Source organism: Ursus arctos, unplaced genomic scaffold (assembly GCF_023065955.2).
Source record: "Ursus arctos isolate Adak ecotype North America unplaced genomic scaffold, UrsArc2.0 scaffold_2, whole genome shotgun sequence".
Classification (NCBI taxonomy): Eukaryota; Metazoa; Chordata; class Mammalia; order Carnivora; family Ursidae; genus Ursus; species Ursus arctos.
The window spans coordinates 36,718,293-36,737,448 of NW_026622874.1; the positions used below are offsets into that span (position 1 = coordinate 36,718,293).

Here is a 19,156-nt window from a genome sequence, read left to right on the forward strand (position 1 = left end):
GTTTTTCCTTTTACAAATCAGGTGGGCAATGTACTTACTCTGAACAATGACAGTTTTTTGGCTGCTTGTGAACTCTGGAAATATTGATCAGTTAAAAATATTCGGACGCTTGCATCTCCTGAATTTGCTTACTGCAGCCCTTCTTCCTGGTCGGTCAGGAGAGCACCAGCAATTTTGTTATCATGATAAATTATCCTCCCTGGTAGGTCACTCTTTTTTACCTAAAGTCACAATTTGCTCTTTCCTCTAGGTCACAACCTGATTTTTCAGGGTGACAGATTTATTGCTTGCTTTGTGCTCCAAAAAACAAATAGCCAACATTGCTCAAAATACAGTACTGTCACAGTAACTTTGGATATTTCCCAATGGGAGTAACACCCAGCATTTATATTCTTCTTTGAATAGGGTACAGAGAGAGAGCATTTCCCCATTTCTCCAAATCTGGGCTGGAGAATGGTAGTTAGGTTTAAGCCAAACTGCCAGTTTTAGGCAACTGATAAGCAAGTACTTGTTGGCATAGTCTTGGGGGAGCATTTCTTCTTTAGGAAGCACAAAAAGCAGAGCAAACAGCTACTTCTGACCTCCAAAGCAAGCCTTTTCACCAATGGCATTTTCTTTGGCCATCATAAAAGCCCAAGTCCCCCATAAAATTTCCTTAAAACCTGAGAATGAAGCCGTGATGTTAGGCAAGATCATGTCGCAGACCTCTCATGGTGGAATGTGGACTAAAGAGATGAACAACACTGCCAGGCTTGTTCATAAAAAAACCCACACTCAGTCTTCCATGCCTCCTTCCCCAACCTGCCATCTGGATATACTGCAAATCTCCAACCCCGCATCTGGCCCAGCTCCCACACTGTATACTTCTAAGTGCTGTGTGACCTTACAAATATTACTTAACCACTCTGTGCCTCCATTTCCTCATCCATTAAAGAGAAATAATTATAAAACATACTTTCCAGGGCTATTGAGAGACTTTAAATAAGCTACTGCTTATAAAGCATGTAAAAACAAGGCCTTCCTCTGCAAGTATTAGATCATTTTTATAAATTTAGTCTGGTGAAAATTAAGTGTTATCTTCCTTGTGGTTTTCATTTCCGGAGATGACTGCTCACATCTTTTCCCATTTTTCTACTCTGGTTGTTAATCTTTCTCTTATTCATTCATTGAAATTCTCTATATATTCTGGGCTAAACATATTATTTCTATGTGTTGCAAATACAGCTATTCTTTTTATGGGGATGGGGGAGTGATTGGCAGAGCCAGCTGAGGCTTTATTTGGGAATAGACACTTGAATCAGCTTTTAGTTGGGGGCACCACCCTCCAAGGGTGGACTGAGGAATGGAGCTGAGCCTCAGGTGGGTCTCCTGTTTCTGACGCTGCCTTGCACAGCTCCTTCCCGCAAAGGCTCTATGGCAATCGCAGGAGTGGGGAGGCTGAGAGCAACCACAAACGACTCCAACACCAGCTTCCCATCGTGGGTCTCCATCCTCTTCGCAACCGCAGCCTTGGAGAAGCTGACTCGGCTGAAGGAACTGGAGGCTCGCCCCCAGAAGCCGGCCTGGAAAGAGCTCAGGCTGTCGGTGAGGCCAGGGCTCCTGAGGTCCCCCAATGGGCGGAGCTTGGCCGCCCTGAGTAGCCACTGGCAGTCTTGGTATGGAGACTCCTGTTCTGCATCCCAGACTTAAGCCGGCTCTCCTCGCCCTCCAGGAGTTTACAGTAGGTGGCGATCTCCATGTCCAGGGCCAGCCTGACGTTCATGCGCTCCTGCGACTCACGCAGCTGTCGCACCACAACCCGCTCGGCTCGACGCACCGCAACCTCCAGTCCAGTCAGCTTGGCGTCAGCGTCCTTAATAGCAGCTCCCTACGCTGCCCAGTAACAGCGACCGCAGCCACCAGGGAAGCCCCCTGGCCGTCGAGGCCATCCAGCTCAGCCTGGAGTCGGCCAGTGTTCCAGTTTATCTCACAGATCTTCGTCTTCATGCGAGGGAGGTCATCCCCGTGCTTCCTAGCCAGCGCCAGCAGCTCTCATACTTGGTCCGAACATGGTCTCGGCCTTGGCCTGGCTGCGGTTAGCGATCTCCTTCTACTGGACCTTGACCTCGGCGTGATGCCATCTGGTCCAGGGAGCAGCTGCTGTCCACGGAGAGGAGCGCGGAGGTGTAGGAGGTCTGCGGGGGCAGCTTCCGGCTCCCCTGTTCCCAGGGCGGCCTGCGGAAGCCCATCTCGCCCGCCAGCCCCTCCAGGCGGACTGCAGCTCGGCCTCGTTCGAGTAAGCTTCACCTACAGCCTTCTTGACCAGGACGAATGCGTTCTCCCTCTCCGCACGCTCTCTGATCTCTTCCTCCTACTTATTCTTGAAGTCCTCCGCCAGCCCCTGCCGGGGGACGAGCTCCACCTCCGGCTTCAGCTTCTCTCGGGCCATGACGTTCAGCTGCCACGCAAAGTTGATGATGTAGCCGTCGAACATGTTGCCGACGTTACTGCGAGCCGTTTTCCGCTGCTGCAGGAGGCGCCATTTGGTCTCCAGAATCTCGTTCTGCTGCTCCACGTTCCGCGCCTTGTCGATAAAGGAGGCAAACTTGCTGTTGCGGGTCGTGAACTGCTCCTTCTCCAGGGTGCACACAGCCTGGATGTTGGGGTCCACCTCCAGCTTAAGGGGGCTCAGCAGGCTCTGGTTCACTGAGACGGCTGCCATGCCCTTGTACCCCCTACCCTGGTGTAGCCTCCAACCACATTCATGGTGCCCAGGCCACCGCGGAAGCTGCTGCTGCCCACCTGGGAAAAGGCCCAGGAGGTGATGCGGGTGCCAGCTGTGCTCAGGTACGAGCTGCTGCTGAGGGCCCCGGGGCCCAGACGTGGACACCTGGGAGGGCTTCTGGGTCACCCTGATGGACATGGTGAAGGCTGGAGTAGAGGCAAGTAGGCTGAACCAGAGATTGGAGAAGAAGCTGAGAAGCTGCTTCTAGGTAGGGCATTCACTCTTTCTTATATATACAGTATAGATTTTAATCTCAGGAAAATAAGAATTTTCAAATTTCAAACTAGATCCCCCACATACTTGAAAGTCAATGCCCTAATGATTGAAGCATTACAAATTGACTGCTTGCCTTCCTAAGACAATTGCCAGATCTTTCCCTTGCTTTTTATTAAGTCAAACTGGCCTAAATGTTACATCAAATTCTTAAATCAAAATAAATTTATAGGGGTGCCTGGGTGGCTCAGTCAGTTAAGCCTCCTAATGGAGCTACCACTCCTGATTGCTGCTCAGGTCATGATTTCCCTGTGCTGAGATGAGCCCCTCCCCGGACTCTGTACTCTGTGGAGAGTCTGCTTGAGATTCTTTCTCTCCCTGTGCCCCTCCCTCCCTCAAATAAATAAATAAATCTTTAAAAAACAACAAAAACTAAACTTAAAATTAATAATCATCAATAATAACATACTCAGGGTACACAGAATAATAAGCACAATTCCTACCTTTATCAGGTTTAACATCTAGCTATGATGAAAGAATAAACACATTAAAAATATTTAAGGGGTGCCTGGGTGGCTCAGTCACTTAAGCGGGTGGGGCTCTTGATTTCAGTTCAGGTCATGATCTCATGGTCAGGGGATGAGTCCCACCTTGTCTCCCTGCTCAGCCTGGAGTCTGCTTGAGATTCTTTTTCTCCCTCTCCCTCTGCCCCTCCCCCTGCTCACCCACCTCTCTCTCTCTCTAAAATAAATAAATAAGTCTTTTTCAAAAAAATTTAATTATAAGGTAATATTAATTTCAGGTAGTACACATTGCCGTATATATCATTATAATTCATTCCTATATTCAGGAAACTCATTTCATAAGTCACACCAACAAAGACAACAAAATGGCAAAAACTCATTTCCTTCCTTATTGATGGGAATCCTTGAAAAGTCAGAGTGTATGGTGTCCAAACCATGGAAGAACAGGTTTTTATTATTAGAATTAGTCCATGGATAGGAATATTGTCATAGACTCAGTGTCCAAGAGGACGAGCAGTCTACAATAAATCCCTGTTCTTTTTCTCTTATCCTCACTGTCTGCCATTTATGTGTATGGTTTCAAACATATCATGCATATCGGGCAACTTTTAGCCTTTAAAAAAATCTCATCATCTCATTTCTGTAAACATTCTTGAGTTTTTCAAGGATCTTTTCATATAAGTCTCGAGTGATAAATTCAAGCTAGTTTTAATTATTCTTAATCATTTTGTGATCCAAATATGGCCTCTGTAGACTCAAAATATTTTAAGTCTAAGGTGTTTGTTTCAAATTAATCCAACTTTGGTCCTTAGCTTAATATCAGTCATCAGAGAACAATAAATATTTTTAAAGTTTTCTCTGGATATTAAAAATATATTTTAGGGGTGCCTGGGTGGCTCAGTCAGTTAAGTGTCTGACTCTTGATTTCAGCTCAGGTCATGATCTTGAGGTCCTGAGATCAAGCCCCACATCAGGCTCCACACTCAGTGGGGAGTCTGCTTGTCCTTCTCCTTCTCCCTGCTTGCTCTCATGCTCTCTCTCTCTCAAATAAATTAATTAATTAAATCTTTAAAAATATATATCATACTTTAACCATCAAAATTTATTCCTAAATTCTTATAATAACTGTTACAAGCCAAATGACCAGTTGGCAAAACAAGTATTTAAATTTTGATTTATTGTTTTAATTCAATAAATATTTCTGGCAATAATAATAGTTCATAGTAAATAAGTGTCTATGTGCCAGGCCTTGCACAAAGCTCTGAATTAGGGCTTATCTATCCAAGCCAATAAATGCTTCTTGGGTACTTGGTATGTGCAAAGCACTGTCCTAGGCATTTGGGAGTCTATAAAGATTGCAATACAAGTGATTATTACAAGATAGTATAGACCTATTAGGTATCATAGAAGAAACACAATTGCTTTGGTAGCTCAAAGACAGGAGTGAGCGTATCTCTAAAGGAATCTGGAAAGGTTTCATGAGCAAATGTTAGCACATTACCGCCTGAAAACCCAAAAAGCCCTCCTGCCCTCTGCACACAAACCACAGGGGCTGTCCCACAGGCCTTAAGCAGAGGCACCACAGCAGAAAAACACTGCCCACACAACTTCATCCCCACCCCACACAAGTGTCCTAATTTCCATTGCCCTGTGCATATGCTCTTTTCGACTCTGACGTTGTTTCAGTCCTGCTTGTTGGTGGTATCACCTGCTCATGAATTGGTTTGTGGTCATGGCCCATTCTAACCTCAGCCTGTACCACACGCCCTGGAAAGATCTGTTAGGACAGAACAGATCATATCCATATAGCTCTTTAAGCTTTTCAAAGTATTATCCTAGATAAGGAAATGTATGGAGATTTAAAGGTATGTCATTACACTGAAACTATGTCATAAAAATACAGATAGCAAAAAATATGGGATTGTATTCGGCAGTAGTTGTGAACACGCAAGCCATTTGGGGGAAGTAGCTTGGGCACTTAATGATACCCCTGACTTCAACCCACCCATATTTTTTCAATTTACATTTTGTAAGATGATCTGTAATGACATGCCATCAAAAAACAAAAAAACAAAAAACAAAAAACCTTCCCCGGGAATCAGCAGAATTTTCCAAGGTCCCATCCAAACCACTCTGTACACATTCATAATCTGAATAACAGAATTCCTTTTCTTCTGTCAGTCACTGTGTTTGTTTTCTTTTTGTGGCCATCAGAAGCTACCGATGAGATAACTCAGAAAATATCATGCACAGGAAGCTAATTGGAATGGACTTTGCTACTCCTTGGCTTGGTTAAAGAAGCCAACCTCCAGCAAGAAATTTCCGAGGTTGGGGAGTGAATTCACGAGCCCTGTGTCATAATTTCCTCTAACTCCATTCCCAACTCCTCCTCTTCTGGATATGATGGACTCAGAGGGAAATAAAACCACAGCTGAGCCTTAATGGTGGGCTCATTACAGGTCTGTAATGAAAATATTATTTCCTCATCATCACTTCAGGAGACCAAGGAGTCTAATGGAGAGATCAGTTAACTTCAAGCAGAAAGACGGAGATCTAATCTGCCGTTGAATTATCATTAGTCCTCACATAAGGCAATCCTTCGGTTTCTGCTGCTGTAAAAGGGTGGGGAGTAAACTAATTGTTCTCTGAGATTCCCCATAGTTTTAACATTTTCTGACTGGATTGCTCTCCATTCTAGGCAAGCAGGTTCTCCCACACTATCCCTCAAGTTAGTTTCCCTATATACAAAGGAAGGAATTCTTAAAAGTGACAGAAGTTAGACTTCCGATCAAAATTGTTGTTAAAGATTATTGTGTCTCTCTGTGAACTAGGATAAAGCAAGCACTACCTCTCAATTTGATAGAAACAAACTGACTCCCTCCATGATAAACTCAAATCAAAAGCATAAAAATTTTTTAAGTTACATTTAAAGCTTTTTGGCCAATCTTGTTCCTATATTGGGGTGCCTAGCTGGTTCAGTCAGTACACCATGCAATGCTTGATCTCAGGGTTGTAGGTTCGAGCCCCACATTGGGTATAATATTACTTAAAAAAAATTTTTTTTAATCTTTAAAAAAAAATCCTGTTACTGTATTATTGAGTCATTCAAATACTTAAAAGTAAAATGTGTTGAAAAGGTACCAGATAAAGATGCCTAATGCAAGACAGCCTGTGCCTCTCCTTCCCATCGATTCTCAGCTTCCTTTCCAGGTGGGGCCCTCCCCAGCCACCCTATCCAGAAACACACCCCTGGAGGCTCTATCTTCACCCCGACTTTATTTTCTTTTTTAGTACTTATCATCATCTAACATAAGATATATTTTATTTACTTAATCGATTCTCTTCCTCTGTGAAAGCAGAGTTTTGTCTCTTTTATTCATTGCTGTATTTGTAACATCTACAACAGTACCTAGCACTGGATGGATGGATGGATAGTAAGCACTCAACATTTATTTGTTGAATGCATAAACAAATATTATTTACTATTATGATATAACAACTGCCACTTTTAAAAGAGTGGCATCTATCAGGCATATAACCAGAATAAAGGCAGCCCTGTTTTCAGGATGTTTTTTCCAGCTCCACATTACAAGAATGGTCCACCTTTGGTAGGCACACTCTACCAAAAATAACTAAATAAATAAATGAGCATTTCACGTTGGCAATTATGACACAGTCTGAAGTCTGACCTAAATCAGGCGATTTAACTTTAGGATGACAAGAGGATCAGAGAAACACATTATTCTCAAGTGGTTTTCTCAAGTCTGGGTTTGGGCGACCCACAGAGTAAGAAAAGGTATCTTAAAGGCTTTTTTGCTGGAATAGCATTAGTCTGAATGCAACCAGGCTTCTTTTACTTTTGCTTCTTTTTTTTTTTTAAAGATTTTATTTATTTATTTTACAGAGAGAGACAGCCAGTGAGAGAGGGAACACAAGCAGGGGGAGTGGGAGAGGAAGATGCAGGCTCCTAGTGGAGGAGCCTGATGTGGGGCTCGATCCCAGAACGCCGGGATCACGCCCTGAGCCGAAGGCAGACGCTTAAGGACTGCGCCACCCAGGCGCCTCTACTTTTGCTTCTTAAGTACAAATTATAACAAATAGCTCTACGATAAGATATTACTCTGGTTCTAATCTACATTCCAGAAGAAACTCCAGAATCTCTCTCTTGGGGCTTCTCCTAAATACTCCGGAATTCCAGCGTCTAATGCAGGGTGAATGAGGGGTGAGCAGTCAGGGAGATGCCCACTCCAGAGTAGGAAGGGCTACTCTGATGTCTTATCTGCCTCTCCAGCTCTCAGTTCTTAATTACATGTGTCTCACACTCAGCCCACCCCAGGTGCCAGCCAGCTCAACAGCATTATAGTAAGATCGGTTCTGTAATTCACCTTCATGGATCAAAATCACTGTCTCATTTTTCCTTCCAAAGATCAGAACTATCTTTCCAACTATAGATATATGGGATCTTTCCCCCCTCCTTCCCTTGCTCAGAAAATCTTGGTTGATCACTTCTGGGAAGCTCAGACCTGAAAACTCAAAGAAACCATTTACTATCCTGCTACCCACTTCCTCTCCTCATCCCCTAAGCCCCCCCACCCCACACACACTCATTTATTCCACAAGATTCCTTTATTCCTATATCCCAAAACCTAAGTACTTTTTGCTTGGCAATTGCATTAAGTTGGCTCTCAAGTAGCTCCACTTACCTGTTTACCCTTTGGAAGTAATGCTTTCTTGTCTCATTATCAATTTTTCACCTCCAGAGCCTCCCCCCTCCCCCCCTTCTAGGCTCATCCTTTCTGTCGGCAGATTTCAATGCCTTGCGGTAGTGGGACTGAGGACCCCATGTTCGTGCTGGTTGTCAGCCACTCTTGGCTACTAGAGGTCACATACTTGCCTTGTCAGGTAGCCCTCTCCTTTGTCAAGCCAACAAGAGTGCAGCAAATCCTTCTTAGGTTTCCTGTGATTGGTAAGTGGCAATCAGCCACAGTTTGCCTAAGCCAAAAATTTGATGATCTTTCTTAACTCTGTCTGTGCAATTCTATCTCCGTAATATGTATCAAATTTATCCACTTAGCCTCCTCCCAACTGTCCCTATTCTAGTCCAAGCTGCCATCATCTGCCACCTGGTATTTTCCAATAGTCCCTTAACTATTCTCCTTGCAGCCCCACCTCCTCGTCATGGAGTCTCCTCATTGCATCCAGATTGGTTTTCTAAATCTTAGATCTGGTCTGATTTTTTTTTTAATCACCTTCCTAATTCCCTGTTATCCCCAGGGTAAAGATCAAACTCCTTAACGTAGTTTACAAATGACATTCCTAATCTAGGCCCTATTTATCTCTCTGATTTCATCTCTTGCTCCTGTCTCTATCTGATCTTCAACACAGAGTAGAAGAAAATCCAGAAATCTCCCTCTTGGGGCTTCGTCTGAATTATTCAAAAATTTTCTCCTTGTTTCTTGGCTCCAGCCTTTCAGAACTACTTTTTATTCACCCCACATGCTCTCCCACCTACCACGAAGCCTTCAGGCAGGCAGCTTCATTTTCCTGGAATATTATGTCCTCCCCATAGGCTTTCTTTGATATCACTCTAGAAATCATGTCTTTAAGAAATCTTCCCTGACTTGCCAAAGCCTTCACTAGTCCCATTATGTTGTCCTTACTCCACCGAACTGTTCATTATGTTCTGTTATCAATGCCCATATACTTGTATGTCCATCACACTATAATAAGCCCTTTAAGATAGGGACCATGTCTTGTTCTTCAGTGTATCTCTAGTATTTAGAAGGTGATTAGTAAATATGAAGCACTAACATTTTTTTTAAAACATAATACCTGAATTTGTTACCAGTCGTCACAGGTTGTTTTCTCTGGAAGGTTAATAGTAAGAGGTTAGGAGTTCGAGAGATGTACGGTGAGCAACACCTGTATAGGAAGAATGTCAGAACAAGCCAGAGGGGCAGAGCTAAATGTTAGGCTGAGATGGACACCTGACAATGTCCCTGCCAGCTCAGAAGGGAGTAGAGTGCAGAGACTTCCCATGTTGGGCAAAATCGCTGGACCTTGTATGCCTTGCTTAGACATTGGCGGAGACCCCTCCAAGAAGAGTACGACCTCAGCTTGAAAGCTGAAGCCGACTCTGAACAACCCAACAAGTGGAGCTGTCAGGGGAGCACACCCCTGGCAGGCAGGTGACCAATGAGTCCTTTCCTGAAGGGGAATCCGAGCAGCACATCTCCCCAGCTTGAATACCAATGAAGGTATTCAAAAGTGTGTTCCTTGGCTTTGAAAACAATATCAAAAAATAAGTTCTAGGGGCACCTGCGTGGCTTAGTCGGTTAAGTGTCTGCTTTCAGCTCAGGGTCCTGGGGTCCTGGGGATGAAGCCCCACATCAGGCTTTCTGCTCAGCAGGGAGTCTGCCTCTCCCTCTCTCTCTGCCCCTCCCCCAGCTCATGCTTTCTTGCTCTCTCTCGCTCTTTCTCTCAAATAAATAAATAAAAATCTTTTAAAAAATGGGTTCTAAAAATAGTTGAAGGTTTAACAACATCAATAACAGTATATCTTAAGACAATATGTACTAACATACTATCAACAATATATATTACCAATATTTATCAATAACATCATATATTAAGTATATTTCTCCCAAGGTAACTATTTTTGAGGAAAGGGCATTGATTATTTGAATACATCAGTTCTGGCCTATTTGGTTTTTAAAAACTTAATCATATGACTTTGGAATCATTACTCCTACATATACAGGATATTGATTTCTTTTTTCATTTTATTAACATAAATTTTTAGAATTTCTAAATGGACTACTTTTGACCCAATATTTGTCTTTTAATAAATTGTATAGGAATAGTAAAAGGCAAATCATTGTTCTAATATGCTAATATAATCTAATTGGAACTCGTGCAACCCAGATTCTGCAAAATGTCCATCACTTCATGGCACTTTGACAAACTGAGTAAAATGAATGAATTCCAGTACATATAATGCGAAGAAAATGCTTGAATTTTTGCTTTTAGCATTTCATGTGTATATTCAACTTGCTAACTATGTAGTTCAAAACGAGATTTGATAAAATCTAAAGGCAAGTTTTGCTAAATTTTCAGAAACCAGACTAGTAGAAACAAGCACAAATTTTCAGGAAAATAGTCTATATGTGAGGCAAGTTGTTTCAAGAAGCCTAGATTAGAAAATTCCATTTTATGTATCTTGTGCAGAGACATGGTGACCATACACATGCAATTTCACTAGACTTCCTAATGTATGGAGCCAAACAGTTCAACCATCCCCAGAACTTTTTTCCCAATATTAAATGTTTCGTCGTCCCCTTCCTAGATCATCTTTGTAACTTACTCATTTTTTGAAATTTGGCTCTTCTGTATTCTGTACACATACTCAAACTTCGCTTCTAAAAGAATAAAGTCCATAGCCTCCCTCACAAGGGAAGGGTTCTGTGCGTTACCAGTAATATTTAGAGGACAAAAATTATTGACAAGAAAATTATTGGTGGGGGTGTGGTCAAATTGATTCATCTTACAGGCAAGTGCTGAACGATGACTGACTGCATACAGAACTCTGTGCAAAGTGTTTGAGATATCAGGGTGTACAAACTAGAATCTTGCCTCTGATAGTCTACATTTTACTGAAGAAAAGGACATACAGAAACTTTACTGAGAGAGAAGCATAGAACAGTGAAGAATGAATGTGGTGTGAGCATGACCTGTTAAAAATAAGAGGAGCTCTTCACGAGAAACAAATAAACAAATCAAAAAATGGGCAGAAGATATGAACAGACACTTTTCCAATGAAGACATACAAATGGCTAACAGACACATGAAAAAATGTTCAAAATCATTAGCCATCAAGGAAATTCAAATCAAAACCACACTGAGATACCACCTTACGCCAGTTAGAATGGCAAAAATAGACAAGGCAAGAAACAACAATTGTTGGAGAGGATGTGGAGAAAGGGGATCCCTCCTACATTGTTGGTGGGAATGCAAGTTGGTACAGCCACTCTGGAAAACAGTGTGGAGGTCCCTTAAAAAGTTAAAAATTGAGCTACCCTATGACCCAGCCATTGCACTACTGGGTATTTACCCCAAAGATACAGACGTAGTGAAGAGAAGGGCCATATGCACCCCAATGTTCATAGCAGCAATGTCCACAATAGCTAAATTGTGGAAGGAGCCGAGATGCCCTTCAACAGATGACTGGATTAAGAAGTTGTGGTCCATATATACGATGGAATATTACTCAGCTATCAGAAAGAACGAGTTCTCAACATTTGCTACAACATGGACAGCACTGGAGGAGATAATGCTAAGTGAAATAAGTCAAGCAGAGAAAGACAACTATCATATGATTTCTCTCATCTATGGAACATAAGAACTAGGATGATCGGTAGGGGAAGAAAGGGATAAAGAAAGGGGGGGTAATCAGAAGGGGGAATGAAACATGAGAGACTATGGACTATGAGAAACAAACTGAGGACTTCAGAGGGGAGGGGGGTGGGGGAATGGGATAGGCCAGTGATGGGTAGTAAGGAGGGCACGTATTGCATGGTGCACTGGGTGTTATACACAACTAATGAATCATCGAGCCTTACATCGGAAACCGGGGATGTACTGTATGGTGACTAACATAATATAATAAAAAATCATTAAAAAAAAAATTCAGGAAAGAGACAAACATAAAAAAAAATAAATAAATAAGAGGAGCTCTTAAGAAAATGGGTTTATTTTGTGTATGTATGTGGTAAGAACACTTACCATGAGATCGACCCTGTTGACAGCGTGCACCACAGTGTTATCTATAGACACAGTGTTGTACTGGCCCTGAAACACAAAGGATATAAAATTGCCTTTTGAATTTGCAGTTGAAAAATGGATCTCATCATCATCATCATCAAAAAAATGATCGCTGTGCTGCTATCAGCCCATGATTATTCTGTGAGATTCCCTGGGATGTTCACACCTGCAGAAATCATATTGCCTCAGGAGTCGTATCACCTCTTTCAGGTCCCTAAACTCTTACTCTAGATTAACACACTCTAAATAGTTCTCCACATAATGGTTAACTTCCTCTCAGAGCGTTGGTTTGTGTGTCAGGAGTCTAGTATTTATGCAGTCAGCACTTACTGAGAGACTGCTAGACGTCAGGCTTCCAAGAAAAAAAAAATCATGTAACTCTCAAGGAGTTCATCTTTTCCTCGAGAGCACAAAGCCCAGTCTGCAATTAAATATGTGCTTGTATGATTATCTATTTGAAGTCTGGCTTCTGCATTACACTATAACTTCCTTGAGGCAATATAATATATTGGCTAACATACAGGACTGTGAAGTCACCCTGCCTGGGTTCAAATCCTTGCTGTGCCGCTTACTTGCTGTGTGACCTTGGACAAATTACTCAACCTCTCTGCATCTGAGTTTCATTATCTGAAAAATACCTACCTTGTAGGGCTGTTGTGAATATTAAGCAAAATAAGGTCCATAAAACCCTTAGTATAGTACCTGCTACATAGAAATGCTTGATAAATGTTACATATTTCTAGGGCAGGAGTCATTTCTCCTTTGCTATCCAGTTCATTCCTCGTGTCTGATATCCACTGGTGCTCAATAAAACAAATTAGTTCATTTTGGTCCCATTAGTAGAACACAGAGCAGGTACTGAAAGCACAGTTGAATTCTTTAATTCATTCAACAAAAATTTGAGCGCCTACTATGTGCCAGGCAGTGCCGATACAGCAATCAATAGAAAAGTAAAAAAAAATCCCTGTTCTTGTGAAACTTATAATATAATGGAAGAATGCTTATCAAAAACATAATGCATGTAGAAATGCTATACTATGTTTAAAGGTGACAAGTGCTAGAGGACAAAATAGAACAGAAGGGAGATGGGGAGTGCAGAGAAATGGGTTGCATGTATAAAAACAGGGTAGCCAGGGTAACCCTCCTTGAAAAGTTACCATTTGAGCAAAGATTTAAAGGAGTTGAAAAAATAAGCCATGCAATTATCAAGGCAAGGCATAGCCCATGCAAGGCATAGCCCTGAGGCAGGAACATGCCTGGCCAAGGAACAGCAAAGGGGCCAGTGGGATTGGAGCAGAGTGAATAAGGGGGAGAAGCATAGCCGATGAGGTCCAAGAGTTGATGGTAGGATGGGAGGGGGCATAGATCATATAGGACTCTGTAGACCACTGTCAGAACTTGGGCTTTTACTGAGTGAGATAGGAGCCAGTGTTGAACAGAATGACGTGATCTGCCAGACACTGGTGTAGATATATATTTAAGAATCAATCTGGTCAGGGCACCTGGGTGGCTCAGGTCAGGATCCCAGTGCACTAGGATCCAGTCCAAAATCAGGCTCCCTGCTGGGTAGGGAGCCTGCTCCTCCCTCTCCCTCTGTCCCTCCCCCTGCTTGTGCTCTCTCTCTCAAATAAATAAATAAATAAATAAATAAAATCTTTTTTTTCTTTAAAGATTTTATTTATTTATTTGACAGAGAGAGAGACAGCCAGCGAGAGAGGGAACACAAGCAGGGGGAGTGGGAGAGGAAGAAGCAGGCTCCCAGCAGAGCAGGGAGCCCGATGCGGGGCTGGATACCAGCACCCTGGGATCACGTCCTGAGCCGAACGCAGACACTTAACGACTGAGTCACCCAGGCACCCATCAAATAAATAAATAGAATCTTTAAAAAAGAATCAATCTGGTTGTTTTCTTCAGAATATGTTGGATGAGGGAAGGAGACCAATTAGGCAGCTGTTAAAATAAGCCAGATAAGACATTGACGGTGCTTGGCAGAGATGGTAGTAAGTGATAAGATTCTAGGTGCATTTTACAGATCGGGATCTCCTGACAGACCGATGTACAAGGAGAGAAAGAGGGAGCTGCCTGGGTGGCGTCCAGCTCTTGATTTCTTTCTTTTTAAAGATTTTATTTATTTATTTGACAGAGACAGAGACAGCCAGCGAGAGAGGGAACACAAGCAGGGGGAGTGGGAGAGGAAGAAGCAGGCTCATAGTGGAGGAGCCTGATGTGGGGCTCGATCCCGTAACGCCAGGATCACGCCCTGAGCCGAAGGCAGACGCTTAACCGCTGTGCCACCCAGGCGCCCCCAGCTCTTGATTTCTTGATTCCACCTCAGGTCATGATCTCAGGGTTGTGAGCCTGGTTAAGATTCTCTCTCCTTCTTCCTCTGCCCCTCCCCCTCTCCAAAAAAAGTTAAAATAAAATAATAAAATAAATAAACATTTTTTTTTAAAAAGGAGAGAAAGAGAGTCAATGATGTCTTCAAAGCTTTTGGTGTAAGTAACCGAAAGGATGAGTTTGTTGTCAAGCAAGGTGGAGGCTGTGAGTGGCAGTACTGGGGATATAAGGAACGTCCAGAATTCAGTGTGGGATACACTAAGCTGGACCTTCAAGAAGAGAAGCCGAGTAGGCATTTTGGAATACAGGCATTTGGGCCCTTCTCTAGGTGAGTCAATCCGAAAAAAATCACATGGAAGAGCTGGAAAAAAGAAGTCTTTAAGATTCTTCTACCTTTAATTTACTCAGCTGGTGTTTATTTTGTTGAGGGTCTTGTGTGTGTCAGGCAGTCCTGAAGGTGCTGATAGAAATGCAAAGAAGAAAACAAAACAAAACTCTGCCCTCACGTCACCAGACATGTTTCATCTTCTCCGACTCCACGATTCTGCAGAATGATCCGTCCAAAGGGAGAGCTAAAAATCTGGGCCTTCCCAAGGGTTAGTCCTGGAATAAAAAAAAAATCAGGGAGCTGGGACAAAGGTTTTTGTGGTATTCTGTTTGTTTGTTAACCATCCCATGGAGGACGTGAACCAGGTAGTCAGTGTGCCTACTTCCTAGAGCATCAACATGTGAGAAATCAAGATGGAGCATAATTGTTACCCAACCGCCCTTTCTAGGCAGCTCCCTGGAAGAAATTGCCAGAACGTGAGTTTTCTAGTTAAAAGGAAAAAAATGTTGCAACTAATCAAATCAATACATGACTACCTCTATCCTCCCTGTGGCCACATGTGTGGAAATCTCCTGGCAGCACAGCCAGTATTTGTGCTAACATTAGCACACTCAAGGAAAATCAAAATGTGCTGTTTACGGTTGTCAGACCCTCTTAAAAGCCTACCCCCTCCCACCGTCTCTGGGACGAGATTGACATCTGCAGAGTAATGGAGAGAAGGCAAGCCCTTTTTCATCTACAAGAACTATGGCTAAAATGGTCTATAGAATAACCTCCCCAAATAATTGTATATCACGTCTGCCTGGATTAACAAACAGAAGATTGAGTAACAACAGGAAACCCAGTAGATGACACAGACAGCCTTTCTGGATCTCAGGTCCTAAGTACTTGGTGTTCCCTCCACCTGATACCCCAATTCCCCTAGATATTTACTTAGCTGGCTGCTTCTCACCAAAGCTCCTGAACTCTTCGCCTCAGAAAGGCCTTCCCTGATTACGTCGTCTAAAGCAGGATCGGACACCCCCCAGCCTCCCAAGAGTCCACAGTCACGTAGCCGCCCTTCGGATGTAACTGCGTTTGTCACTCTGAAGTGATCTTGATTATTCATTTTTTTCGTGTTCTTTCCATCTCAGTTGAATAGAGGCTCCATGAGGGTGAGCGCGCCAGTCTGCCTGACTCTCCACTGCCCGGCTGAGGCCCAGAACAGTGCCCAAGAAATATTATCCCATGAGCAAATGCTTGACCTGGATTATCTGGGTGGGGGTCTACAGTGCCTGAAGCCTGAAGATCATTTTTCAATTGCTCCATTTCAATGGGTTAAAGCCCTCATAAGCAAGTCAAAAGTAAGAATTGTAGCAAATATCCAGATAATTCAGGTGCAAAAAACCACTTTGACCTCAAATATCCATTTCAAGAGAAAGTGGATCTTTCCAGTTCTTCGGTTCTTGACTTGACTTTGTATGTGTAAATCGGGCTATAAGCGGCTTCTTTTCCTCTGACAGTGGGGAACAGGCTTTTCTCCTTCCTCAACAATCGGGAAATTTCAAGTTAGTGAAGTTCTAATGAATTATGGATGTGTGTACAGACGGTTTTGGGTTTTGTTTTCACTTTTTACTCTTTACTTAGAAAAGAATTAGACCAGAGAAACCTTGGTTCTAGACTCGACTCAGTTGATTCTCAGTTGTGAGATCCTGACTTTCCTACACCTCAGTCTCCAATTTTTTGACTAAAAAGCTTTAATATGTATTCTAAATTTTGAAAATTCTAAAAATTGCATATTTTTCTATAACGCTTAAATGATTTATGAGAAAGACTCTATCTCTTGGGGAGCAGGGGGGAGAACAGCTCTTTTAAAATCATTTCTTCAGTACATTTACTCATCTGTTGAATTTTGTTCACCACAAGGTATTGAAGATTTGTGTAAGCAATGACTTAACAGAGGATTTTGTAATTATTATTTACAAACCAAAATGCTTCAATTGGATTAAAGAGTTAAATATATAATAACAATAGCTAATATTGATTTGCATAGCATGTCCTATGTGTTTCAAAGTATCTTAATTCCTACATCAGCTTTATAAAGTAGATAATAATATAATCATTGTACAGATGAAGAAACTGGGGCACAAAGGGGTTAATGATCTTGCTTCCAGTCACACAGCTTGTAAATGCCAAGGGAAGATTTGAGCTGTGCGCATGGCTCCAGAACTCAACACACTTCGTCACCACATTATACCACTTCTGAGTACAGGATTTTCCAAATCCCAAATGGGGAAAGATAATGCAAGTCTTAAAAAAATAAAAAATAAAAATAAGAAAGTTAACAAATGCTTGATATGTGGCTTCTTCTACTTACAAATGAAAATGGCTACATGTCAGAAAACAGCATACATATTAATTTAAAAGACAAATGATATCTTGGGAAAATACTTGCAACATTTATGACAGACAGGCTAATACTGACTGAAAACAAAATCTGAAAGTATCTTCAAACTCTTGGCTATCAAATAAATACAAAAAACAATAAAACAAAATAATTTTTCGCCTATAAAATTTATGCTTTTCAGTACTAATATTTTTACTAAAGCAACTCATGGTAATACAAATTGGCACACCTTTCTTGATATTTTTTTTCAGGGACTACCTGGAAAAATAAAAGTAATCATTCATGAATGTGGGAAAATATCGATAATTGTGAAAACCTTGATGATTTTTGAACTCAGTGACAGGAATGTGGGGGTTCATTGTATTGCACTCAACTTCTGTGTTTGAATGTTTTCATATAAAAATATTTTCAAGAAAAAGTTTTTAATTTAAAAACATGTAATACTTTTTTAAAAAAATATTTAATACTTTTAATGCAACAACTCAAAAAGCTCTTGTACAGGATTACTCATCTTAGCCTTATTTGTAATAGCCCAAAAAATCACTAAAAACACATTTCTAACAATAGAAATGTTTTTAAAATGGTAGTGCCAAATCACTAAGATGGAATATTAAGTGGCTGTCACAAACCATATTTACAAAGAATGTTCCATGACACGAGAAGATATCCCTGGTAAAATATCAAGTAAAAACAAATGGAAACCGAAAGATTTCGTTTTTCAAAAATATATTTATGTCCCCAACAAACCTGAATTAAAAACATTCTTAAATTATATACAGATTTCCTTTTATGGTGGAATTATAATTTTTTTAATTTTTTTGTAGACTTTAAAAAACATTTTCTATATTTTAACAGTATTCATACAGTAATGTTACAATGAGACAGAATATAATCTAACCATTGAGGACAGAAAACAAAAAGAGCAAAAAAGACAGAATCACAAATGACACGATCAATTCTATTTGAATCCATTTAGTTGAGTTTCCCTCAAAGTGCTACTATCCTAAAGAGATGTGAGAAATCACTCAGGAGGAGAGAAATCACTCAGAGCCCGCAAATTTGGAAAGGACTCCTCCCTTTATCAAGTCCTAGCATTTTAGGAGTCCTGGCATTTCACCAAACAAAAAGCATTTCAGACGCCAAGCTCAAATGCCTTAGGGGCTGCCATCTGAAAACGATGTGTCAAGCCCGTGCAGGAGAATAGAGTCAAGTTGAGCCACAGGTGATGTAACCTAGCCTGAACAGCCTTCCCAGATCTGAGGCCCCAGTGAGACCGCTGGCTGGCAACACATGTGCGATCCCGGCTGGCTTTTCCACTGAACACATTGTGAGATTATAGAAAGCTCTCTGGAGGATCGGGGCTTTCTAAACAACAAAAATAATTTTGACAGCTGATGATAGAAATAATCATTCCTCCTTGTAGTTCATTAGTATCAATTCCTGCTCTCTCTCTCTCTCTCTTTTTAATGTTCTTGCAAAATGGAAAATCAGCATGACCCAACTCAACAAGTATATGTTATACTTTTTTTCTGTGGTCAGCGATTGAAAGTTCAGGTTTGAAGACAGACAAGATGGCTGCAGTTGTCTGATAAATGCTCTGCTTCTCCAGATGGAAGAGATTTGAGACAATTCAACAGAATGTCAAGATGTTTATAAGAAATACGAGATGAGAGAATTTTGTGATACAGAACAGGTAGACAAAATAAACGAATTTAGTCCTTTGCCACCTCTTAGGTCTCATTACAAATCTTTTAACTCCCTGAACGTTGTGCCTGAATTTCTTC

General features: G+C 41.6%; 1 pseudogene; it reads right to left on the reverse strand.

Moving 5' to 3' along the window:
- Positions 1–1,355: 1,355 nt before the first annotated feature.
- LOC113242456 (keratin, type II cytoskeletal 8-like) lies at positions 1,356–2,902 on the reverse strand (annotated as a pseudogene).
- Positions 2,903–19,156: the final 16,254 nt, after the last annotated feature.